This window comes from Empidonax traillii, unplaced genomic scaffold, assembly GCF_003031625.1.
Source record: "Empidonax traillii isolate 1590-97213 ecotype Southwest subspecies unplaced genomic scaffold, ASM303162v1 scaffold599:size391633, whole genome shotgun sequence".
In the NCBI taxonomy this organism is placed as follows: Eukaryota; Metazoa; Chordata; class Aves; order Passeriformes; family Tyrannidae; genus Empidonax; species Empidonax traillii.
In genome coordinates, this window is record NW_020955792.1 from 341,701 (window position 1) to 367,660 (window position 25,960).

Below are 25,960 nucleotides of genomic sequence, written 5' to 3' on the forward strand. Positions count from 1 at the left end.
GCCAAAGGTGCTTATAAATTTCCACTTCTTCTTGCCAAGATATTGTTGGAAAAAAAATAATAAATTTGCATTTTGAGCATAAACTGAACTTTCCTTTAGGACTGGACAATCTGGAGCAGGGAGTTAAGTGTGTTTATTTGTTTCTTCTTGCACTGATTTCCTGGCTATTCCTGCTTGAAAGCTTTGCTGGACAATGACTGAATCCTTTTGTCTTGCCTGCCAGAAAGCAGATAATCACAAGCAAAATATTTCATGTATCGCATTTTGCAGACAAACCGGGAAAGAATTTGGATGCTTCACTTACCCTGAACTTGCTGCCAGACCTCATAGGCTGTGGTATTCAAGCAAAGTGGCAAAAGCCTGCTCTGCAGTAACTCCACAGGAGCCCCAATGAACTATCTATATAAAAGTTTGGGCCATACTTCAAGCAAAAAGCTGAGCTGTGCTGCCTTTGCACACAGTGGTTTTGGTGGTTCTGTTTCGTAGAGGGTCCCACAAAGTTCAGAGGGATTATCTGGTGAGTGGAAGGGTTTCTGTGATCAGGTGTGCAAAGATCAGCACTGATGTTAAATGTGCCCTTTGTACACTATGTTTTATGCCCCAAGAATTAGTGTATTCAAATTCTGATTGCAACAATAATCCATCTCCTGGGGAAAAAAAAGAAAACAAACACAACAAACCAACAACACTGGGCAAGAAGTTGGATCAAAGTCATCTTTTGGACCTGATTATTTACAATTTTCTTTCTTTTGAGACCACTGAGTCAGAAATTAGATCTTCCTGGGCATTCTGCCTACCCAGCAGCTGGATGTCCATCACATGAGCAAAGATTCTGATGCTGTTTCAGTAACTCTCTCAGTGCTTGTTTCACAGGAGAGGTCCAAGGCAAGGTATTGGTGACCTTGAGGTGTGACTGGACCATACAGGAGGCATCACTCTCCATTTGCAGAAGGCATATTGCACTGCCTCCCTACTCAATGCTGAGGAGTTTTGAGGCCTCTGGAATTTCAGTATGAGGTTGGTTTTTCAGAGGCAACATCTTTTCTGAGCTCTGTGTCAAAGTTTTTTGCAAATTCTCTAGGTAAAATTTCATGAGGAAAGTCTAACTGAAAATCAGCAGAGGTGGTAAAAGGGAGTGGGTAGGAAAGAAACTTGCTCATCTCCAGTCTATTTTATATGTTGTGAAATAAGGGGGCTTTTAGCGTGCCAGCCAAGTATTCTCAGAAGAACAGAACTATCTGCACGGTTTATCTTCAATAACACTGTGTTATTTTTCAACTTTCTGTAGGGAATTAAGCTGCTAGTTCCTTAGGTGGATCTGCTCTGGTGTGTGCCTGAGGCCCAAATTCTTGGTAGAGGGGGGAGCAGTTATGTAACTGGCACGAGGAGATCAAAATTCCTGCTATGCTGGGCTCACTCAGTAAAAATGGTATCGGGGGGAAAAACATGCCAAAGTAGGCTTAAATAAATAGAGCAGAGGCAATGGACCTGGCTGACATATGGAAGCATTATAGGGAAGAGGACAGTAGTTCTAGTTGTGATTTAAGAGTTTAAAGGAGCAATATCAGATGAGGGATATGCCCAGTTTTCATCTGTGTTACAAACAGCTCATTTTTTTCATTAAAAAGTTTTTCTTCTACTTCTGTTTTTTCTATCCAGTCTTAGCTGTCTGGTGTGAAGTCTGGCAGTCTGTGCAGGATCAGATCCCGTTCCCAGTGAAATTCAGTGTAAAGGCTTCCACAGGCTTGTCAGCTTTCCAGGGTCTAGTGAACTTTGCAAATTTTTATCAAGCAGATATGGGTTATACAGCAACTGCTCCTAAATCATTGAAGTTATTTCTTGTAAAAGATAAAATTTGTTAAGAAAAAAAACCCTCTTAAGATTTCCTAACAGATTGCACTCCGATGCCCACTAGTTTCCTAAATGCCAAGTGTAAAGGGAAGAATAGCACAGCATTTGATTTCCTGAGTGCTAAGAAACTAGCTAAGAACAACAAATATTGTCCCTGTTTGATTTGAAATGGAGCCATGCACATGCTGGCGCTCCTGTGTAGTCTTTAGAGTTCTGCAGTGTTTTCCCACCACGCTTGGAGCCTTTGTACAGGCAATGTGTGTTTGTGTGTGTGTGCCTCTGTGTGTGTATAACTATAGATATTTGGAGCTTCCCATGGTGGCTCACAGTGCTCACCTTTCCCCCACTCCTGATGTAGATATAGGTGGGCTGTAACTCCTTTCTAAAAGGAGCTCCTTTCTAAAACCTGCTTGGTTTTACCAGGCTTTTAAAAAATAGTTCTGTTATGTCTGGGAAAAAAGAAAAAAAGAGGAAAACTGTTTTGCTTATTCATACACACTCTGCCTTCTGGCTTTCTCAGAACCTGGTGTAACAAAGGCACATTTTCATTGCTCAGGTCCCCCTCTCTTCCTGAAGCCTAATAAAGGCTAGCTATGAAGCAGCCATGTAGTGCTTTGACAGTGCTAGAGCATACACAAGAGGAGGACTGGTGGGCAAATGTAGTTGATACGAAGCCAGACTAACTTGAAGGAATTCCAAGTTAAACAGAGACCCTTCAACAAATTTCCACTGGACTCTGACAAGGTTAATGCAGGATGTGTGAAGGGCAAAATAATGTCTCAGCAACCCAGTAGGAGCAGCAGGTCTATAAACCACAGAGGATCATTGACACTTCTTGCTCTTTGCCTCCCGTTTCTGGTCTGAAAATCTTCAAGGCCCCAGTCTGTTCAGAATCTCATCACTGCAAAGGGCACTCTTCCCTGCCAGTCTTAGCTGGCTTTGGAACAGAAGGATCTGCTGGATCCCCTCAGTGGTAATACTGTTATTACACACTGATCCCAGTATCTTAATGTCCCCTGCAAAAATGAGGAAATGTCCACCTTTGGTAAATGCTAAAGTGTTCAGAGAGGTGGGAAGATGATATACCAAAGGGTGGGAGGAGATGGGAAAGAGAATGTTGCTCACTGAGCTCTTCGGAGTCCTGCCCCTGCTTGGGAATGAAAAACAGGGCCGGAAACGATGGCTTAGCTATAGCAACACTGCAGCTGGGAACTGCTCGTTATAAACAGCCTGTGCCAATACTGTGTAGTGAAAAAGCTCTTCAGTACCTACCCTTCAAGCACTCTTGATTTTACTTCCCTCCTCTCTGCATGCTCTTGCAGTCTGCTGCTAGGAGGCCTTGTGCGTTCTGTTTTGTGTTTGGCTTCCTACTACTGGCCCTTGGGTCTTTCATCAGCTGTTTTTAAACAACCTTTCCTGTCAATCTAATAAACACTAGACATCTAATTTTAGAGAAGAAATAACCCCAGGTGCTTTTCTGACTTGTCCTGCAATACATTCTCCCTAAACAGCGGCTTGGTTCCTGATCTTCCAAAACGATATAGCACTTGGAAAATGACCATGTTTGGGCCTCCCTTACCTGTTCTTTCACATTCCTGTGATGAGAATTGTAAGTAAAATGGCATGACAAGGTCTTTAATCACAATCTGAAGGTTAATACCAAGGGTTCATGCTTGGCATTTCTCTCAACTCTTAGAAGGAATACTTGGTTCCTGTGCATGTCTTAACTTCTGTGCTATGCCAGCTATTGCCTGGTTATTGTTGGCATCCTAGTAAAGAATCGCTTGATTGGAGATAAAGCTGAGCTATGATATGGCAGGGGACCACTGTGGAGTTTCACAGGGGGAACCCTTGAGAGAAAGCCCCGTTCAATGATGCAAATGCTCTCAAGATTTGCTCTGGGAAAATTTGCACAGGAGCTCAGACTGAGGCCAATAAACATTTGCACATTCCCAAGTAAAAAGCAATCTGATGTTTGGCCGAGGGGCTGTGTGTGGCAGGGGCAGAGTGGTGTGATGTGCTGGGCTGCTGGTGAGAGAGCAGGAGCACTCGGCTCTGCAAGGCTTTCAGTTCAGCTGGGCAAGTGAGCCCTGTTGGCAAGCGGGTGCTGCAGGCAGAGCTGCCTGTGCTGTGTGGTGGGCAGCTTGGGCAGTCACCTGTGTGCCAAGCTGATGAAGGCTGGTTTATTATGATAGTAAAACTTGAGTCTGTGACCAGCTGAACACATTCAGCTCCTGGTAGTAAATGTAAGTGTAAACACCCTGTATAACTGGCCAACGACTCCCTTATGTCTTTCCTGGAGATTTCTTACCAGAAGAGCCTATTCACTTTGCCTTCCTCAAGGAGATTTGATCCTGTGCATCTTTAATCTGCTCATCTGGAATTGTGATGTTCAAGAAGATCAGTTGTCTCCAGATAGGTCTGTATTTGCCACTTCTGTAAGTATTTTCTATGCATATTTTAAAACCACATAGGAGGAAGAACAGCTTTTTCTCGTCACACCCAGTGCCCAACAGCAGATTGAGAAACTAACAGACATACACACTGAAAGTCCAGTGCTTCATCTCTGTAATATTGGTAGTGCAAGTTTTTCTTTGAAACAGAACAAAGTTTAATTTACTTCTGTACATTAGCTCTGCCTACCTCATCATAGATGGGCACAGGTCCCTCCTGGGCCTGGCCTTCATTTCATTATAAGTTTGGCTGCCAAATGTGGTGGAAGGGCAGGGAAGAGGGCTGTAGCTCAAATAAGCCAGATAATAATTAGACAAGCAGTGTTACTCATATACCTGCTATTACTTCTTGGTTATGCCTGCAGGATGGGATGGAGATGTCTGGACTAGCTCTGAGTAGAACAGCTCCAGCATTAGAAGTTGTAACAGGCTGATCACACCAAGTGACTGCCCTTTTTGGACACCTCAGCTAGTTCACTGGGAGTTAGTCTGACCCCTTCTCCATACCATTGCCCTGTCTCTGAAGGCACATGTTTCTTTCTGCTTGCAACAACAGAATGGTGTTTAGTTCTGCTTATGCCTCATAAAACACAAAGAGATCCTGGACACAAGGATGCTACTGTGATAGCCATAAATGTTCTTACTGGAAGCCACTTTAAACCGGAGGTTTTCCATGTATTTGTTGAGGTGTGACTGTCTGGCTTTGCTTCTAGGTTCCATATCAGCACAAGTCCTAACCTGCTGCTATGTTGTTTGAAAACAACTGCCACAGACTCTTGTGGATGCCAAGAAAGGTTGTTTTGTGGATGCCGTTTCACCATCTTGAAATGTGAAGCCATGGTGGGAAGGTATGAAGCAAGAGTTGTTTTTCACTGTTTGTTATGTACTGAGTGCTAGTGGTTTTCCTCCTGAAACTGTGGGCTAAAGGGACTTCATCCCCATTAGAACTTGGTGAACCTTGCTGGTAGTTTTCTCTGTTATTCCCTCTGAGTAGCAGCATGCTGTGGAGGCAGAACACAAAGGAGTTAAAACTGTGAAGTTTTAACTCCTTTGTGCAGCAGTTTTTACTGCCCATCATGGAGTCACCAGCAAGCAGAATATACCACTTTCACCTTCTGTGAAGAGAACAGATTTCAGCATCTGGGAAAAGCACACTCAGTTGATATTTCACTTGCAATATGCCATATTGATAACCAATATGTGATAATGTGGAGCTTCAATCAATACAAATGTATTCACTGATTGCTTTTTTAATGGTTACACACATGCAACATCCACTAGATGCCAGTAACTGCTGAACACCTAATTTTACGTTTGCCCAAAGTAACAAAACTTGTTGTAACATCTAACTCCCAACAAATATGGCAAATGCAGTTTGAAGGTTGCTAGGTCAAGGGCTATTTCTGGTGTTCATTCTTATCAGACAGAAATGGGAGGCTAAGATCCAACAAGGGTAATGCTTTCATCCTTTGGATACCAAAGCTAAATATCCCATTTTTTTGTGGGGACGGGAGGGGGAGGAAGAGATACCATTTTATATCTGTGTGGGTGTAATTGGTACTTTTTTCTCCTACCTGAACTCAGGCCCCTAAGGATTACATTTTTGTTGTTGACTCCTTTTTCTCAGCTGAACTTACAGCATCAGTGCTGAACCCTTATGGCTTAACCCAAAATCAGCACAAAGGGATAAAATATTTTTAGAAAACTTCCTTTTAACTTTAATGTCTGTGGTGTCTTTCCACACAGAATTTGCAATGATTTAGTAGCATTCTTATAACTGGCATGATCTAGCTAGCTTTGTAGAGAGATGTAATAAAAAGACAAAATTGCATAGTCTTGGGAAAAAGAAAACAAAGTCTCTAAAGTACACAAGAAGGCTGAGAAAAGTCTGTTACTTCCCCACTATATCAGCTGGTTTAATAATAAGCATAATTTCTCTGAAACATCTGCCTTGGACATAATCCCTGCAGCTTTACAGAAGAAGACACATGTTACAATAGGATGTCTTGGAACATCCTTTTCAGATTTCTTTCCAGAACTGTAACTTCCCATTTCTTTGTTTATGTGCAGTCTCCCTGGGAAGGAAGAAGCCTGACCTTCATTTTCAAATGAATAATTGATCAAGTGTCTGAGCAATAATATAAAAAAAACCCCAAACCAAGCAAAAGAAAAGAAAAAAGAAAGAAAAAGGCACAGCACATATTTTGATGTCTAGTCCAACAGAAAATCCAGAGTCTCTCTTGCCAGGTATGCATCATTCTAATCTCACTCTGTTGTCCCCCAAACGATCAGTTGGGTTTGTAAATTCACACAAATATCGAGGAGCGGAAGACTCTCTTACAAATACAACCCCTCTAACTTTTATTCTCAGTACGTGTCAGCCAGGATCAGCAGAGCATGACAAGCCCTTCCCATGCCTTCATTTTCCTCTTCCATTTCAGGGTTGTTGTCTTTTTAAGCCTTTTTTGGTTTTGCTGTAACGTGATGTTAATTCTATTATAAGTCAAAATGTTGACAGGCGTATGCTTCCTCTGTAGGTTTAGAGCTTGTGGGTGAATAGCATGTCTCTGTGCCACATTTAGCTTTGTGCTTTGCTGGAACAGACTGTTCCAATACATCAGCTTTTTCTTCCTAGACCTCACCTTTCTGCCCGTATGAAATGCAAGCTGCTTGCTGTTTCGTATCTTTCTCCTTTATAATGAGCTATTTTTTTTCCTACGCTGTCTTCTTCCTACTGTCCCACCTTTTCTACACCGCTGTGATCCTTCAAGCAGCAAATGGATCTCCTCAAACCAAGTGCTGTGTCTGATTGCTGCTGTGTATTTAGGTTAACTATGGTACTCTAGTGGCCTGAGGTCCCTGGAGAACACCATGGATGCCAAGGAGATGACCACATTTCCCAGGGAACTGAGAGGCATTGAATTTGCGCTCTGTGTTTTTGATGCCAAACTCTGGAAGGGGATTCTAGACATTTCTTGATGTCTCTGTTTTCTTGTAAGCAAGAGCTGCAGTTGCCATGGATATGTTTTGAGATCTTAAATGGAAGGAAAAGAGGATGAGAAGGCGTGTGCCGTGGTGCAGCCTGTGCGTTTAGACAACAGTCATTTCAGATGTAGCCAGTTAGACCCAAACTCGGAAATCTGTAGTCCAGACTTATCTACTGAAGGTACAGAAAGAACCAGGACAAACAGCAAAGAAGGACTGGTTGAACATGATTTGTGAGTGCTTACCAGTAGTGAATGCAGCTCAAGAATCAGGAGTCTGTGGACCTGCTACTCATGCAGCGACATGCAAAGCTACTTCCCATAACTGGGAGCAAACCCCAGTCCTCGAATACCTTGCATCACTCCCACTGTGTGCTGCTGCTGGAACAGTCAAATAAAGCATATCTGAATTTCCTCTCCCTATTTATAATTCTGTTCAAGGGAACACGACATTTTTCCTGGAAAAGAACCGTCTTAAAACTCTTGGGTGGAATAAGAAAAGTGCATGTGCACTTTCCAAACCACCTCCAGATTCAAGTGTTAATGTGGGAATAGATTTGGACTGAAAATACCCATTAATTTAATTTTTGGCAGGCAAAAGGCAGCTACCTGAGAGACAACATAGGTAGTTAGGGCTCTTGAAAACGTGCCTGCAGACTTGATCTGTGATTCGTGCAGCTGGCTGGACCATCAGATGTGTTCATATTGCTACGTTTTTCCCAGCAGCACTAGACTTTTTGGTGCTTAGTTCTCTTTTGTATCCATGTTTATAGTTGATGTTCTTAGAATAAAAAATGTTTTTTGAAGAGCTAGACCTGTACATCTTTAGATATGTTTTCAGGCATTGAAGAAGGGCTTGGATAAATAGCCTTGATTTTCTTAACAGGTGTATTGACACGCTAGGAGTTTAAGAATTTCCCTGTTTTCTCCACAGAATGCATTCACATTGCTTTATTATTTTGTCCAAGTACCTGCTTTGCCTATTCTCTTTGTGCTCTGAATTGGGAACAGATCTCTGCAGCAAACACAAATTTATTGAGTGGAAGTCATTGATATAGATGTTGCATGAAAATTAAGTCCACATTCATATTCTTAAAAATGAGATATTAAGGCTTTGGGGTTTTTATCTTCTAAAGCACTAAATGAAGCACTTACTTTTCACATTTTATTTTTCTATGAAAAGCAAAATCTCCACAGGGTTTGCAATAGTCTTTTTCTTTTCTTTCAATGCTGTTTGATGCCCTGTGAGAAATTTTGCCTTTGCTAAAATCAGCAGTGGGCTCCCATCTTCAGTGACAGTGAGGTTTACCCCTGCTGTGTTGGGATATTTAGATGTTAGCTTGATAAACAGGTTGGGTAATTCTGAATTGCCTATGCTCATGTTCCCACATAGTGCTTCAGGTTTATATAGTTATTTGTAGAGTTTTTTTTCTGGAGAAGTACAACTTCGTGCCATGATGTTGGTGCATTTTCCATCTCTGGACCCCTGTGGATGAGCAGTGAGGCCTGACAGAAACATTCCATTGCAGCTAGTGGGCTCTGTTTAATAGACTGGACCTAGTTTCCTAGTACAGCCTTTGAAGCTGGGGACACGGTCTGGAAAGCCCACCCTCAGTGCCTTGCTGAGATCTGTTTTTCAGTGAGTGGGTACCATTTCACCTCTGAGATGCCCCAAATGCCAGTGATGACTCCTTGCTTTGGAAGGTGTTGGCTGTGAGCCTAGACCTCTGATTTCAGATGAGCCTGACAGATTTCTCTGTTTTAATTTGGAATGGTGCCTCCTTTGGCACAAATCATTACAGAAGACAATTTTCTGTTGGAGAAACAAGCTGTGCCTGGTACACTCTCCTAAAACTATGTTCATGCTGATCTTTCTTCTCCTCTTCCATTACCATGGATATTAGGCAGGCCCTTGAAACTCCTGGGCTCTCACTCACCAACCTATCCTGGAATCTTTTAGGGTTGTTGTGCTTTGGGAAGGACGAAATCACTTGGGGATCCTATAGACACCATATGTCCCTGTGTTCCTGTCCCTGCCCCTCTTCCCAGTGTCCCACCATGACCCCCCTCTCTCCTTTCTGTCCCAGTTCTTTGCCTACTACTCCTTCTCGATATGTTCTGGCCATTGCTGCAGCATCACCTGGTGCCCCAACCCCCCCAAGTCTCTGTGCTCCCCTGGGCCATGCAAGGGTGACACTGAGCCACAGCAGTAAGTACAGCCATGGCTGGGGCAGCATCTCCAGCATCACCACCACGTCCTAAAAGCAAGGACCCCAGTATCTGGGAAGGCTGAGGACTCCAGCAGCTGGGGTACTGATGGGCCATAGACACTCCCAGGACCATCTCATGTGAGTATGGTGGGGACCCCACCATCTGGGGCAGCCACCTCACCTCTGGGGACTTAGTTGTGCAGCTCATTTTTAACAGTGTGTCTACTTATAGAAAAACTTGATATTGCAAAGAAAAAAGTTATCTTAGTAAATGCTTAATTGAATAATGTTTCTGTGTACCACATACAGTATATATTTAAACTGACTAACTGCATTCGCTAACAAGTTTTGCCAGCAAATGGACAAAGTCTTCGGTGTGAAATAGTTCAGTTTTAAAAATTAAGGACCTGTCAGATTTCCACCTGTTGAATAGTTGTGAAACTGAGGATGTACGTGCTGCACTATTTAATATATGATAAAATTCTTTGATGAATGTGTGAGCTAAGATTAAGGCTGCTAGTTTAATCACTAACAGTAGAGTCTATGCATGTGGAAAATAATGCTTTTGCATTGAAATTTTCACTGCTGCTAATTTTTCCATGCAGTTATACATGCAGGGATCCAAAAAAGACTTTACTTGGAGGCAGGTACAAAACTGCAAAAGCTTTAGAGGCAGCTGGGCAGAGAGCTGTGGTTCTGGCTTTGCTGACAGAAAAAAAATGATTTTGAAAGGGGAGCAGAATCTGTGACTTTTTACTGGAAAAATCAGTCAGGTGGAAAATTCTTGTCAGTCATAGCCTAGGTGTTACCTCGACTGGTTCTGAATGTCTTATTTCCCAACTCCCAGAACCAGTTTCAGGTGTTGGGAGGAGGACTGTTATTCGTTGCTGGGAAATGGATGACTCTGCTGGCCAGTCCTTCACCCCCAGCACACTGACAGCTACTTAAAATGGCTGCAGATTTCTCCAAAACAGACTGTATGGTTTTGCATGAATGATGCATTTGCTGCAGGTTAAGTAAATTTTGTGTATACTGGTGTCAGGAGACAGAAAGAATAAATAGCCTCTAAGCAGACAGAAGGCTATATTTAGGTCTAGTCTGAGTATGCCCTCTGCCTGCCAATTGCAAAAAATTCAAACCCAAATGCTTTGTTTCCTGCTGGAGGCTTGCCTTTAATTTATCCCTCCTTGTGTTTTAAACCTTTTAAACATGGTTACAGCCTAGTGTCAGGCAGCTGCACAGTCCTTTCTCTGTGATAGCCCTGAGAGCACATGGTGTGACTTCCATGGTGTCAGGGCTGTGGAGCACTAACACGGGCCCTCACCATCCCTCCCCAGCCTCTCCTGGGGCCTCTCCTCAGCCCAACCCGTGGATCTGAATCCCACTTGAGTCCCTGGCACCATAGGAAGCTGATCTCCAGCTCTGCAGACATGGCTATGCCAAGCCTAGCCTGATCTGCATGCTGACATTCTGTCCTGACCTAAGACCAGTTCCATCCCCAAGACCCTGTCCAGCCATCCTGGAGCTGTGTCTGCTCCTGGTTCCCTGCACCAGACCTGAACCTGACCCTGCCCATGGGGGTACATCCTGGCCTGGCCTGGTCCTATCCCCATGCCCAGGCTGTTGCCTGATGGCTGGAGCTGCCCCCTGCACTTCCCTGGTGCCTGGCTGGGGTGGTAGGACAAGTACCCCAGGTACACCCACTGTCTCTGGCCTTCACAGTGCCCTGGCACGTGGTGTTCAACCTTACAAACACCACCACGGAAAGGCCCCTTTCACCATTTCAGCTAAGAAAGGTTAATCCAGAAAAGCTCTTGGGCTAGAGGGTACAGAAAGGACTTCTAGGATTCCTGCTTGATGGTGTTTTGTCAAGAGCACAAGACTGCCCTTTAAAGAGGCAGCAGATCTCAGGGCAGCATCCCTTTGTCACAGGTTCCTGAGCTAGTTTTAAGTGAACTGCATGGGGTATCGCAGAGGAATCCAGCTGTGGGACTTCAGCATGGGCTAAATTTACCCTGCTTCTCTGCACTGTGGCCTTACTCTGGTTTAGAGGTTTGACAAATTGTCGGCAGGTCTGAACGCTTCAGTAACAGCCTGGCATTAATCCCAGGTTCAAATAGGAAGTAAATTCTGCCAAAAGACATTGGGAAAAGAAAAAGAGCTGCTTCTCACCAGCGCTGAGGGGACTTCAACCTTTCAAGAGGAGATTCAGAGCTCCTGATGAGAGCAGACTTTCATAAACCGTGTTCCAGTTTTACAATTGTACAGCCAGGCCAGATCTTTTGTTCCCAGATCTTCTGAAGTTGCTAAAAAAAGTCAGTTATTGAAAGCCTCTTTTTTTCTCTCCTTTTGCCAAGACCGAGTCTCCTACGCAGTGCAGAGCCTGTGCACAGTGCTCTATCAGGAGTGAAACTGCAGCTTATCATGAAATGGAGAACTACAGCGTACACCTTTGTGGGGAAGACAGCTGGAGAGATAGGAGAGCAATTTCCCCTTCTGTATATTGCCTCCTTCCCTGTGCAGACTATGCATAGATATGAAAGGAAAACTATCAAATCCATAAGCCCAAATGGTTTGGAAACATATTGTAGCATGGAAGTCAGGTTGCTCAGGTCCCATTTAATGCCCAGCACAAAGTAAAGTTTCATGGCCTACTATTTCAGAAAAGGGTCGTTTATTTTAAGTCTTTCAGTACATGACTGTGATTCACTGGGTCATCTGAGTTTTGAATGCAGCAGATTCTGTTGTGTGGGTACATATCTATATGGTGTATACATGAGTGAGGAAAGCTAGGGGTGACTAACTGCTTCCACTTCTCATTTCCATGAACTAGAGATCTCTATTGTTGCTTAACCTGAAGCTAAGAATGCAGTAAATACTGGATGGTGGGATTAGAAGTCTTATACATGACCCAATGGAGAAGTAACAAAAGAGTTTTTCCACAATCAAATGCTTATTTCCAGTATCCAGCAGAATGCAAGTCTCCTATCTGAACTGCAAAATCAAAACTGACTAAGAATAACCAAGGGAATGAGACAATTTCTTCAGCCAGACAGGTAAAACACCCAAGTCTTTAATATTGGACTGCAGAAAAAATGCTGCTCTGATTCAATTGTCACTTAAATGAGTATAAATCGGGAATAGCTCATGTAAATCTTACATCTGTACTGCACCTTCTGGTAAGTCTCATGGGCTCAACAGTGATGTTATCTAATTTAAAATGTCATTGACTATTTATTAAGAATGAGTTTTACAAGAGTACTCTGGAGCACTTCTCTATTTGAAAGGAGAAAGTAGGTTAAAAAAAGGGTAATTTACAAGGAAAAGACAAGGCAAGAACACTCAGCATGAGGGCCTGGTTAGACACATGACAGTGCTTAATCCTACTGTTCCTAATCCTTCAGGCCAGGCTTGCAGCACTGGAACCTTTTCAGTTTTTGCTCTTCGACTTACTGACTGCTAAGAGGACAGAGCAGTCCCAGTCTCCTCATTTACTGTTGGCTTAGTAGGAACAGTGTAGAGGGCAAGATGTAGCATATGTTAAAAGTACATGCCTGTGGGCTACATATGTCATGCAGCTGGAAGGCTGCTGCCTTATAGAAGTAATAACATGGCCAAGAAACACCCATTATGATCAGGCATATGGGCAGCCAAGTGAGTAATGCTGCCAGGAGGAATGCCTACAGTGCAGCAGTTGTGAAATACTGATTAAAAAGTCCTGAAGTGGCTGCTTGCCCCTGACAAGTCATTCCTGCTGAAGCAGGCATCTTTCCAGGCTGATAGTTTCTAAATGTACTCTCAGACTTATACATTTTGGATGTCTTTAGCTGAAGCTGGTTTGTTCTTCCTTTCTATATCTGCAGTGCCTCCTATCATAGCCCATCATTTCAGCTTATCGTCACCCTCCTGGGAATCTTTCGTTCCTCAACAGAGTTGACTGGAAACCTCCCCTCATGCACCATTTCCTGAAGAGTTCAATCAGCTTAGCAGGAAAGGCTGAAGGCCAAAACCTACAAGTAAGATAAGCTTTGTTACGGTAAAGAGAACAGCAAATGTATCTGCTGCTTTTCTTCTTTTTGATTTCTTTTTTTTTCCCCCCCACTTCTCATTGTATGTGAAAGGTGAAGATGAAATCTGCCTCTGTCAGATGCTGGCTGCTGTTAAAAGTAGACATGTCTCCAGTAAGATGTTTTGGGGGATAGGGTTTGATAAGGGTTTTTTATATTATAGTTAAGGATACATTCATGTTAAATTGCTGGCAATCTGATCAAAGCTATCACTTTGCTCTTCTACTTTTATTTTCTTCCTTTCCCAGTTACGTGAATACACTGTCACTCAGAAGTTTTGTTCCTTATTTTAAATAAACTTTTGGTACAATAGTTCCAGCAACCCAAAAGTAGAGCAAGTTGTTATGCAAGGGTAAACAATGAATGTTATATATTCTATATATTTCATTTAGCCAGTATTAGAGCTTTGTCACAAGAATATTTGATTGTTGTGAGAAATGTCATATGAATAATATTTAAGGTAAAACTGAAATCAGAACTTCATAACATTCCTGTTCTACAAAGCATGTCTGCTTCAAAACAGCCTTAGGATTTTGACTGCATCTCATTCAGCACAGCCATATTCATAGTCTTCTGTGGGCTCCTGAGTATTGGTGCTAGTTCTGCCTGCAGCCTGCTCAGCCCTTCAGCACCAGAAGTGTTTGTGACATGTATTTTGTCATGTAAGTGGCCTTTTGAGGTCTCAAAAAAAAAGGTGTTAAATTTACACGACCTTCTTATCTGTTGACAGCTACATTTTCCTAATCAGAAGAAGCAAGTTTAGAGCACAGTTGTTATTGCTGCTCCTGTTATTTTTCAAACTTCCTGATGGCAATTGTGTCAAATGTCAGTATTTGAAGAAGGTGAAGGAGCTGATCAAGTTAAATTCCGAGATTGCTTTGTCATCATAAAAGGGTAAAGAGTGACTGCAAATACTCTTCATGAAAAGCAAATGGAATATCTGAAGCTTTTTTCACTGGTTTTGCTTGAGTGGAGTAAATCCCAGTTCATGGTGGCAGGCATGAGTGAAGGGCAAGAATCCAGGGAAAATGTGCGCCAACACTCACAAATGAAATAACTGGGAGTTGGTTCCTCCTTGCACACTTAAGGCTGGAAGTCAGTGACAATTAGTGGTGAAAGTCACTCTTTCCCCCAGCAGAACTTTGCCTTATGTCTTTACTGACAATCTCCTATTGGGGTTTGTCAAGTATCTCTTCTGGAGCACGAATGACACTACACCAGACAGCTCCTAATATCTTTTACTCTGTACAAGAAAAGCTATTCCACTTCACCCTTGAGGTTTCAGAGTGGAGCTTTTCCAAGCTAAGTGCACAGAGTTTTAAAGAAGCGTATATATGTTAGCGTGTATATTGTAAATACACACACACAGATATATATACATATTGACACGCTCATAGTTTATTAATGTTCTTATGTCTGTAAATACTGATGATATAGGAAAATGTAATATGACCTTATAAAAATAATTTGTTAGTACATAGTAAAGTACAGGCTCCCACTGCAACTCAGTTGTTATTTATAATTAACAAAAGTAGGTTTCCCAGACACAAATGGGAACTATTGTGGTTTAACCATATTTTGATTTTTGGTTGTTTAAAAATTTCTGTGACTAATCTCTTCATTATAAGTTCAGGGTAGCTTGAGTAATGCAGTGCTGAGAGCAACTGAATCTGCTCACTGCTGACTCCAAACCCCCTGCGCATCTTCAGTGTGTAGCTACTACTCTGGAGCGTACATACCTGCAATTGTCTGGCTTTCATTGGCAGGTATATAGGAAATTAGATGTGGTATTTGATGGCTCAGTTTCGTTTTGGGGGGTTTACAGTGTTGATCTCAGCAGAGTTTAGACAATGTGATCTTACTGAAGTGCAGTATTGGACAGAAGTGAGAAATGTGCTTATTCAGAAATCCAGCTGTCAAGTGCTTTAAAAACTTCTCTGTTGGATGTGGATACCACTGCATGGAGCACAATAAAGAAGAAATATTTGCCTTAGGAATTATGCTGTCCTTACTCAGCATCTTTTTGTAACTACATTGTTAACCAGAACTCGCCGTGTTGCTGTGTGAGCTGATGAATGGATTGGCATTGACGTAGTGAGTCTTTTTTTCCGGTGTCAAAACATTACAGTGCATTTAGAGCTGCCCCTGGCTAAAGCCATTTTAAGTGAGAGAGAGAAAGAGTATGAACGAGATTTACAGTAAAGGTCTTTTCTTCTTTGTAGATCGCTGAAGGGTGGAGGGAGAGCCTCCCCCTGCCTGTCAGTGTGAACTTGGCTGTTCTACGTAGCAGCACCCAGGGTTCCCTGCAAGGTAAGCTGGTATGTATGTCCATAAGCAAGGGGGTAATTGTATGCCTGACAGAATAATCTCAAAGTATCAAGAACTGTGATATGTGATAAAGAGAAAAGATGGGAGAAAGGGAGAATGGAGACAGAACCATAATAAAGTGACAACAAGTCTCTTTTGACTAAAAATCTCATGGTGATATGAGGCTTCCAATGGGAATGGTGTCACTTCAACACTTACCTCTTCAGGAACAGATTTCCATTCATATCCCAGCAGTTGGCTCTGTTAATGGGACCTCTTTGTACGGAACAGCTGCTTCAGGAGGGCAGGATGTGTCATGTTGGTTTCAGTCTCCATACCAGGTACAATGCATGAAGAAAGCCAGTTTATGCTAGCAAAGCAAAGTGTTAAGTTGTCCTTACTAAAGAAAAACACAAAAATGAGGAATCTCAAGCTTCAGTATATCTGGCTCTTACCCTTGGTTTGGAGGATATCTGAAGCACCTCTCAGCTTCAGAAAAATAAAGAGACCAATTCAGAATTTCTCCAAGATGGTATTTTTCAGTGGGCCTCCATCCACTTCTTACTATTATTTAGTACAGAAGAATGATCTCCTTTTTGTTGAGTGCCAAGGAAGCTTTAAAATCTCTTTCATTCAGAAAAGTAAAAAATAAGTGGTCCCCAAGGTGAAAATACTCTGTGACAACTCTGTGGCCATTGGAGAACATCTGTGTTCTGCACATTCTGCAAATATAGCAGCTGATAAGGAAGATGCAGTAAGCTCCATCTATCAAGCTGATACCTTTTATACAAAGGTGAAGACAGCACAGTTTAATATCTGGGATTTTTAAATAGCCTTGTCCTTCTAAAAAGCCACAAGACATCAGCTGCAATTATTACTGGAAATCTTGTATTTGCATAAGAAAAGCCACAGGCTTTAAGTTTATACTCAAATTATGCAAGTATTCTGCATCGTTTTCTCAAGGATAACACTCTTCACTGTGTTACAATTAATGTCTCCTGTGCTTGACAGAAGCAAGAAGGCTAAACTGGCTACAGAGATCTATTTTTCTAATGGCATTTCTTCCCTCAAACCATGAGGCATGCCAGTATCACCTTCAAAACATAAAATATGCATATGTGCTTGTAGATTTTATGCATTGCTTACACATCTTATGCTACCCCTAATTTGTCTTAGTCAGCTCTCTAATGTTATGTGACCCCTCACTCCTGCATTCCAATGTCACCACTGTCACACCGTTAAACATTAACTTGACAATTATTTTGAAAAACACAACCTGCCTTCATTAACCTTTTGTAAGGACACTTGATGTAAAATATGACATTACCTAGTTCTAAGCCAACGTGGTGATGCACTTAACGCTTTGTTGCTCTTAATGCTGTGTTAGCAGATACAATTCACCCTTTCTTATAGATAATGAAATCATTATATATTTATTTGGCTCTTGGATCTAAGATCCAGGTACTCTGATGTTTATTACAGAAGCTAACAAAACATTTTGGGGGGGGCATTAAATCCTTAATTGCTTTCTGTTTAGAGATGTCCATTAGCCATCACTGCTGAAAATGCTAAAAATATCAACAATGATTCCATATCCTCAGTAAGACCAAAGCTGGGCAGTTCCCCATGTTTCTTTCTAATGTTCAGCAGAGGATTCCTCTCCCATAGTTTTATTTTCCTGAATAATTGGTCTCAGCTGTCCAGTTTGGCCTTTTAATGATTTCAAATGTTTTATGATTTAATAACAGAAATTAATAAAATAAACTTGAGACCAAATTCAGCCTAGGGCTTTCTTTTCCTCACTCTGCACCAGTAGGAAAGATGATTGCTTTTCTAGCAGTAATATTCTTCCTAGGCATTTTTTCTAAGGAGTGCTGTAGAGTTCATCACTCTGCTCTGAATTAGTCTTATTTTTCTAGGGGTTTTGGGTTTTGTGCGTTTTTGTTTTGTTTTCTTCATGGTTCATGCAAGAACTTAGTTCTAAACTAAAGATGTATAAACAAGAAGGGAAATAACAGGGGTCCTATCTCTCAAAGTAATTTTACTTTATTAATTTTCGGTGAAATACCAAGCAAACTCATTATTTGCTCAATTGAGGAGAAGGAAGAGGTAAAGAAGAGACATCAGCTGTCAGATGGTGAGCCTTTCCAAAGAGCTTTAGACCAAAATTTAGGAACAAACTTTTAGACAAGAGCAGTATTTCTCAGTAGGTGCAGTTCTTTGATCTTTCCTGGGATACCCCCTATGACAAGAGTTTGTGAGACACAACTCTGCTGTCAGCTGTCAAAACTGGATCTGAACAGTGAAATGGAGAAGCAAAAGCTGCCATTATTTTCCTGCTCGTCTACATCTCTTCCGTTTTCCTGTAACTCTCATTGTCTGGCTGAGCTGGGGTCACCAGTGAAACTTCTGTGCTTTGTCTGGAGATGGGCAATCCATCGACTCTAAAATGACACTAGGTACAATTATCCATATGATGATCTCCCACAGTAAAGCCCTGGGTGACAAGATTAATGTAAAGGTCACACAACTATGTATGAACATCTGAGCTGGATTTGCTTGTTGTACCTCAGCCATTTGGCACTGCAATGAAGTGGTGTTTCCACTGCACAGGTGGTGTTTCCTCATTCTAGATACATCAGAACTCCAAAGCAGGCATAAACTAGAGAGTCACATTATCTCTGTAGAGTGCTGATGAAACTTCTGCAGAAATTTTGTATCTGCTTCTGGTAGATCTGTCTTTAACCTGCAAGGATTACAGACCTTGAAAAATGTAAAATCACTTTTGTCTCTCAGTCATGGGCATCTAAGCTGCCTCCTGAGTGTTTTATGTATAGAATTCCCTTACCTCCTATTTACTTCAAAGTGTCCAGTTGAAGTATGACAAGGGACTGTGTCTTGGAAGATCTAGAAGGATCTTGCTTTAAAATCATTAGAAAAATCAGATTCAAATCACACTGATAGCTCTGTAACATACCTAAATCTTTCTCTCCCCTTGGCTTCTTCCTCAAAGAGAAATGCCCTGAATTAGAATACATAGCACTTTGCTTAATCTGTCAGAATAAAATGCAAACCTGTTTTCTTTTCAGTGTAGTTGTGAGTCATATCTCATGACTGGAATGCCAGTTTCATTGTCTGTATGGGCTGGGAAATAAGTGACTGCCATAAACAAATAACAGAATTTTTATACATGTAATTGATTATCTGATTGTTGCTTGTTGCTTTTACCTCCTAGTATGTAGTGATGGGAAAACTTTTCTCCTCTCACGTATATTCTATAATGTTTGCAGGTGGCTCTTTTGTGAAATAACGTGAAACTTCCCGTGAAGAAGTGCATCTGTGTGTATTATGGATTCTACTGGAAGGATGCACATTTTCTGGATGTCATTCTCCCAGCAAGACACCAGAATGTTATACCTGCTCTCTTTAGTCCTCCATTTCCCAACTCTTTCCTGTGTGACACAGTACTATGCAGGCAGAGTAACACAGGCTGATCAGGAACCGGTTGCCACCCACCCCGTGTCTGGCCCTTCAGAGGAGCTCCCTGGTCCCCACAGCAGTGATGTGTGTGGCAGTGGAGCCCACTGCCAGTTCTGAGCAGGTTGGCAGCTGTATTGGTGACTAACAAAACACTCTGAGTGTCCTTTCAGATACAAACCTTGCTTAGAAAACAGTTCTCAGCAAACTGAGCTGACAAAGCGCTCAAGATTGAAACAGTAGAAATAATTTCTGTGACTCCCACTCCCATTGCCAAGAAGGAATCAGGCCTTCTGGGGAACTCTCCAAATTGATCCAGATACAGAGCTGGGCAGGCAGAGAAGGTGAATGGTGTTGGCAGCTGGGCAGAGAGCCAGCTAGCAGCTCTCTTCCAGAGTTTCACGGCTGCACAGAGCATAACATCTCCCTCTACCATTTAGTAAATTTATGACATCACCAGCTGTTACCAGGGAAACACAGAAAATACAGATTTGAATCTTGGCAGCTAGGTGTAAAGAGAAAATATCTTGCTCTTTTGAGGGTCAAAAAGGAAAGCTGAAACAATTCCAGAACAACTTTGAATTGGAACAAATCAATAATTCCAAACCAAACAATTGAGCTGCTAAACTGACAGTGTGGTCCCTATATTATGTCCCTCACAGAAAACAAATGTGGGAGACTAAGTGCAGAACTTTTAACTTCATGCAACTTAGAAATATCCCTTGGACATAAGACCATTAATGTTGACTTAGAACTTCAGTTCTGATCCGTGGATTTAACAAGTTGCTTTTAGGGATGTAATATCCTCTGACCAATGCTTTTTCAGAAAGTGCTGATAATTGCTGCTTCTTGAGAAAGAGTTTGCTGGTGTTTCACAGCAAAGAAAGTATGTAGTGCTGAGTTTTGATAAAGTTGTGTGCAAATACCATTACTGTTGTGATGAAGTATGTGCTTTTTATAGCTTCTTAAAATGTGGGCTTTGTGAGAACGGATGTCTTCAGACATGTTTTGTGGCTTTTAGGTGCTTGAGATTTTTGAAGGTTTGGGAGTCACATTTTTGTCTTTTAGTAACAATAGCTGACATTTTAGTTATGTTGCATGTTTAAATGAAAGCACTGCTTTTTAAATGGATTGTAAATTGAGTATTGAGTAGTTGAGGCCCAGCTAATATTAGCTCTTGTGCAGGTTTGTTTGATTTCATTCACTCTGTACAAAATGTACAGGTTTGGTATGTGGTCAAGTTACCCAGAAACAAACGCATCTTTGCTGCAAAGGCAGAGGGAACAAGCTCAAGTGAGGACTCAGGTCTGGAACTGTAACAGCTGATTTGTCTCTATTCATACCTGCAAGGCTGTGGGCTAGACACAACTGGAGACCCCAGGTCAGAAAGGCAGAGGTTGTTATACTCACCAGATGTGTGGGAGATCTGAGACAATCTGTATGGAGTGTTAAAGACCTGTGGACTCACCCTATTTGGCTGTATCTACACTAAGGACCAAAATTTTGTAGGAAAAAAGTCCTCCCTGTTGCTAATCTGATGTCAAATATATCCGTGATGGAGGTTCTGACGTGGACACTTTGCAGCATTTCTAGCACTGTTACACAACTGTTGTCTTGAACAGCACAGGAACATGTTTAATTTGATTTGCATCCTCCATACCAAAATCCATGCAAGATCTTCTTGCCAAACAACCAGTCTCTATCCCCTGTTTTGTCGGTGGTCTTGGATCCTGGAATTTCTATGTCACAACAGCAATTTGCGTACAGTTTGGATCTTGTTATCTGGAACATGGTTCAATGTTCCCTGTTGTGTCTTGCTTCAGTGGGATAATGACCAAGGAAGCTGCTGAGACATGGGTGGGTTGCCAGGGATATGTCATGAGAAAGCTGTCCAGAGTCATCTGCCCACATGCTGTGATGCTGGCTCCCATTTCCAAAGCAGGGTTGCAGACAGAGGAGATCATTAGTGCTCCAAAGACCTTAGCTATCTATGCAAGTTCCTTTTTTTATCCTTTATAGTGAGTCACTTGGAAAGGCTCCTTTTTTGGTCCTCTTTAGTTCGACTGCTGGTTCCTTTTGCTTGCACGCCCAGTCACAGCATGAGACTTGTGACCGGGGCTGCAACAGCCGTTGGGGCTGCAGTCATGGATTATCTCTGGAACGGTGGAAATATCATTCTTCTTCGCTTTTCTTCTTTAAGGATATGAAAGATGTTTCTGAAGAGGAAGGAATTTACTTCTTGAGAAAATTCGTGTACAACCAGGATGGAGTTCCCCATGCAGACTTTCAGGTGGTAGATTTGCTCTGAAATTCCCATGAGGAGGGGAACATTTTTGTCTTATGTGGTAAATTCATGGTGTTGGCAGTCTCTGCCATGGTTTTAGAACTCCTATGGCTTGCACATACATCCTGAGTACGCTTTCCAAAATGCTCTCTCCACTGGAGACACTCTTCAGTACCCACAAGGGATCAGGAGGAAGTACTTTGGCCCTGTGCAAGGGCCTTTAACAAAACGAATTAATTTGACAAAACTGCATTTATCAGACAACTATATGATACTTATTATTTTATATTCACTGTCACTTATAATTGTAAATTACTACAGGACACCTTTATCTTGTTGCTGATGTCCTTTCTAAATGGAGTGCACTGGAACAGGAGGGGCAGTGTAATAGGACATACAGGAACAGAACAATAAGGAGCTTCTATATGATGCTCTCTTTAGCATAAAAAATATTGGTTCCTGGACTCAGAGAAAAGGGAGTGAAGGAACCTCAGTGGAGAATATCCCTAGATAACAAACTAATTGTCTTTCTCATGCTTTCATCCTCTTTTTTTTTTTTTTTTTTTTTTTTTTTTTTTTTTTTTTTTTTTTTTTCCCCAGGAGACAAATAGGAAGAATTATCAACACCTGAACCTGAGATTCACTTACACTAGATGTGTATTAATCAGACTGAACCAGGTGGGAACCCTGTCCCCTGAAGAACATACTTATGAAGAGCTAGAAAACAAATCATAAAATCTAGTAACTGCATTGATGTGAGCTGGTGACACAAATGGACAATTCTCTTCATTCCTTCTGGATTGTTGGGAAAAGTGATAAAGAAAATTTCTGCTGTACTGGTTATGTTTATGATAGATGAAAGCCCCTCTAAAGATGACACTTTCTTATTCTCTTTCTTGACCTTCTTATGTATGCTGAGTCTTGGTTGCTGACTAAAGTAGCAACACAGATAACTGGGCTTTTAAAGGCCCTATTTCATAAGTCTAATAACAACACTAAGAGAAGCTGAGGTGTATTCTCTTCTTACCAGTGTACCATTAGTAAAACTGGTATCACATTTTCCATGTAAAATAGCTCCTAAAAAAGGATCTGGGTTGACTTTCAGGCTCCAGTGGGCTGACCGTTACGAAGGAAATCTTCCTGCTACCTTCATTAGGAAGAAAAGAATGCTGCATGAGAGACACTTTTCAAAGTATGCCTCATCAGCAGCCCTATGTTGAGGTATTTGGTGGCCTGCAGCTAGTGAAACTAGGTGGTGTCCTTCAGAAAGGAGACACAAGCCAGTTTTGAGTTGCTGTGCTCCTCTAAAGGGATTTTGCTAAAAAAGGAGAAGAATTTATCACCTCTTAGAACATATTTTGGCTGTACTATGCAAGCAATTTAGTAAAATCTCTGTATGTGAGTATTGGCAGTCTTGGAAACAAAAGCAGTAGGGCTGCTTTGTGTACACTGGGGAATTTTTGCTGTTGACTTCACTGGAGCCATAATTCGTCACCAGATTAATATCCTGAAACCTAAAGTGCCGTTAAAAGGGCTACTGCAAATTTATAAATCATAATCACAGTCCTCAGTTGACATGACAACCACTACCACTCCTGTTTAGGATCTTGCCCTGCAAACCTGTAGCCCACTCAGTACTCACCCATGTATTTTTACAGGAACTTTTGTTGATAACAAAGAGCACCTTTTTTAAAAAAAATGTTTGAAGGCAAATTATACTACTGAATACTTAGTGTTTTAGTGCTTGGGCTTCAAACTATGACAAGCTGATTTGTTGAATATCTACAGTCCTTACTGGAATGTTTTTAAATTGTGTAAACATTCCTACTAGTTTTATGGGTTTCTAAACGTGAGTTTCTTTATATGGGTACAAATTTAACTTGACAGTGTACTTTCCAAGCTTCCATTAAATAGGGCCAAATTTTTATTGATAGAGGAATATCTCTGAAATAGCTTTATGATGTCTTGCAATGGAAGACTTTTCATTAACTCCGACTTGAAAAATAACCTACCATGTATTTGTAAGTCAGTTCTTACTGTATCGTAATGTCTGTGGGACCCCTGCTGGTGGAAAGGGGAAGAGAGTGAAAAACCTTAATGGAGAAGGGAATATATTTTCACTGTACATTGTGATTGCCAGCTACTGTTATCATGCAGCCACCAAAGATCTCAGTGTTTTGAAACTTCTCGCTTCCAGGTTGCAGTTTGTTGCTTTCCTCACATAGCTTTGTTTTACCTCCCTTCAAGTGTGCCAGTGCTGCTTTAAAAGATCAGTATAGAAGTCTTCAGCTACACCGTCTGGTTTCAGTTTTCCTTAATTTGGTGTCAGCCAAGCTCCTACAGTCCATATGATTAAAAGGGACAGAGTTAAACCTGCTGCACTTTAGGGATTTAAGCCTTCCTTTTCCTCATGTAAATTCTGACCTTTCCAAAATGAGCTTTCTTTCTTTTCTTTTTCCCTTAGAAAGTGGAACATAAAGCAAATGTTTGATACTTTTACTGGAGGAGCCAAATTCCATGCATTCTGGCTGCTTTTCACTGACAGAAAAATTATTCCACAATAATTTGTCATTATTTCCAAAATGATACTATATGTTACTGTTACAATAACAGCTAACTTGGCCTTTTGAGAGGTATATATTTTCTCAAGAAATTTCAATCTAGTAGGGAAAACACTGATCATGATGACCTTGAGGGAATACAGCCTAAAGAAAGAAGTAGATGTTTGTGACTGTTTTGAAATCTTCTGGCTGGAACAGTTTCCTATTGAGGCACTTTGTGCTTGTGTGACAACCCATGGAGGGGTTCTCCTTCTTGCTCTGTCTGCAGCCTGGGTCCTGGAAAGGTAAAGAGGGAGCAGGGGCAGCCTCAGTCCCCTCTGCTGAGGGGCTCCCTGGGGAAGGAAAATACGCTGTGCAAAAAAGCTCATTGTAACTATTATCTGATTGTTTGCCTGATTACAGGACTAAACAGAGTTAGGGTGGGTACCGGTATATGCCAAGTATACTTGTCCTCTGTTCCTCGTAGTGTGACTGAGCCTTGGGAACAGTTATTTAGTGAGATCATTAGGAACAGTTATTTAGTGGGATCATTGATGAGCTGCTGAATTATTCCTTGTCTGGATTCCTTTGTTTAGATGGCCTCAAATTATCACCACACTTTATTATTTATATACACACACAGCTTTTAAATCCATGTAGATGACGCTTTTTGTGCTGAAAATGCGCTATGCACTTCTCAGACCTCGCAGCTGGTTGAGCACCAATGAAGGAAATGAATCTGGTAACTGAGCTGGGAGAGAAAGGTGCTTGGAGATGCACTTCCTAATGCTTTCTTGTAGATATTCCCATTAGACCATGTAAAGAACTCTTCTTTTCTGTATTATGAAAGAAACGAGAGAATATAAAAATTTTAAAGTCTTTTAAAATTAAAACCTTTGGGAGCTTAATTAAATGTACTGTGAGAAATGTGTGCAGTTCACTTACAGCTATTGACTTGAGGTTTATGCATTATTGCCAAGTCCTGGAATGAATAAAGCTTTAATGTCGGAATATTTGTTTTGTGCATTTTTCTAGGTTGAAGCAATGAGAAAATACATACCTAGATTCCATGTATTTACTAAAAAGGAGAATTTTGGATTGCAAGTAATGGAGATGACTTGTTCAAAACCTGCAGTTCTCTTAAGAGACTTTTTCATTCAGTCCCTTGAAAATTCAGGAGTTTTCAAGGACTGTGGAGGATGAACACAAAGAACAGCATCCAGCTAAAGTCACATTTTGGTTGGCACCCCGTAACACGTAGTGGAGGTGTGGGTCATTTCAACCTCGCTCACGCTGGGTGCTGCCTCCCTGTTCCTCAGAATGACGCGCCGGATTCTGCTAGAGACATGCTATTGAAGCCTTAGCGGAGCTTTGGTTCGTCGTAATGCCCATCCCTCCTCTGACTTGTAGCTGTGGCACACCTGCTCGTCCACTCCTTTTCACCTGTTCATCTTTTCCCCCTGCATGCCCTAAAGGGCTCATTCCGACGAGGAAGCCTCTCTTCCCTATTCGTCCAGCGATCGCTCACACATTCGCAGCAGCGTGCCCAAGGGGATTCCCGGCCCTCGGGATGCAGCTCGCAGTCCTGCCGGGAGCATCGGGAGCCGGCGGGGCCTCCCCTGCCCTCTGGCGGCCGCAGTACGGAAAGTTATGACTTGTTGCTCCTGTTACAGGCTGGAAGAGTGGGAAAATCTCCCAGCTCGTTTCTCAAGCGCAAGAATATGTTTGCTATTCTTTGGCGATCGGCACAGGTACTTTTATTGGCACATTTAGTTTTACAAAGACAC

General features: G+C 41.8%; 1 long non-coding RNA gene across 1 annotated transcript; it reads left to right on the top strand.

The window, feature by feature from the left end:
* Positions 1–14,202: 14,202 nt before the first annotated feature.
* Positions 14,203–25,702, top strand: LOC114064962. The gene is made up of 3 exons (XR_003572843.1): positions 14,203–15,875; positions 25,209–25,277; positions 25,493–25,702. It is a non-coding gene; the product is annotated as an uncharacterized LOC114064962 (long non-coding RNA).
* Positions 25,703–25,960: the final 258 nt, after the last annotated feature.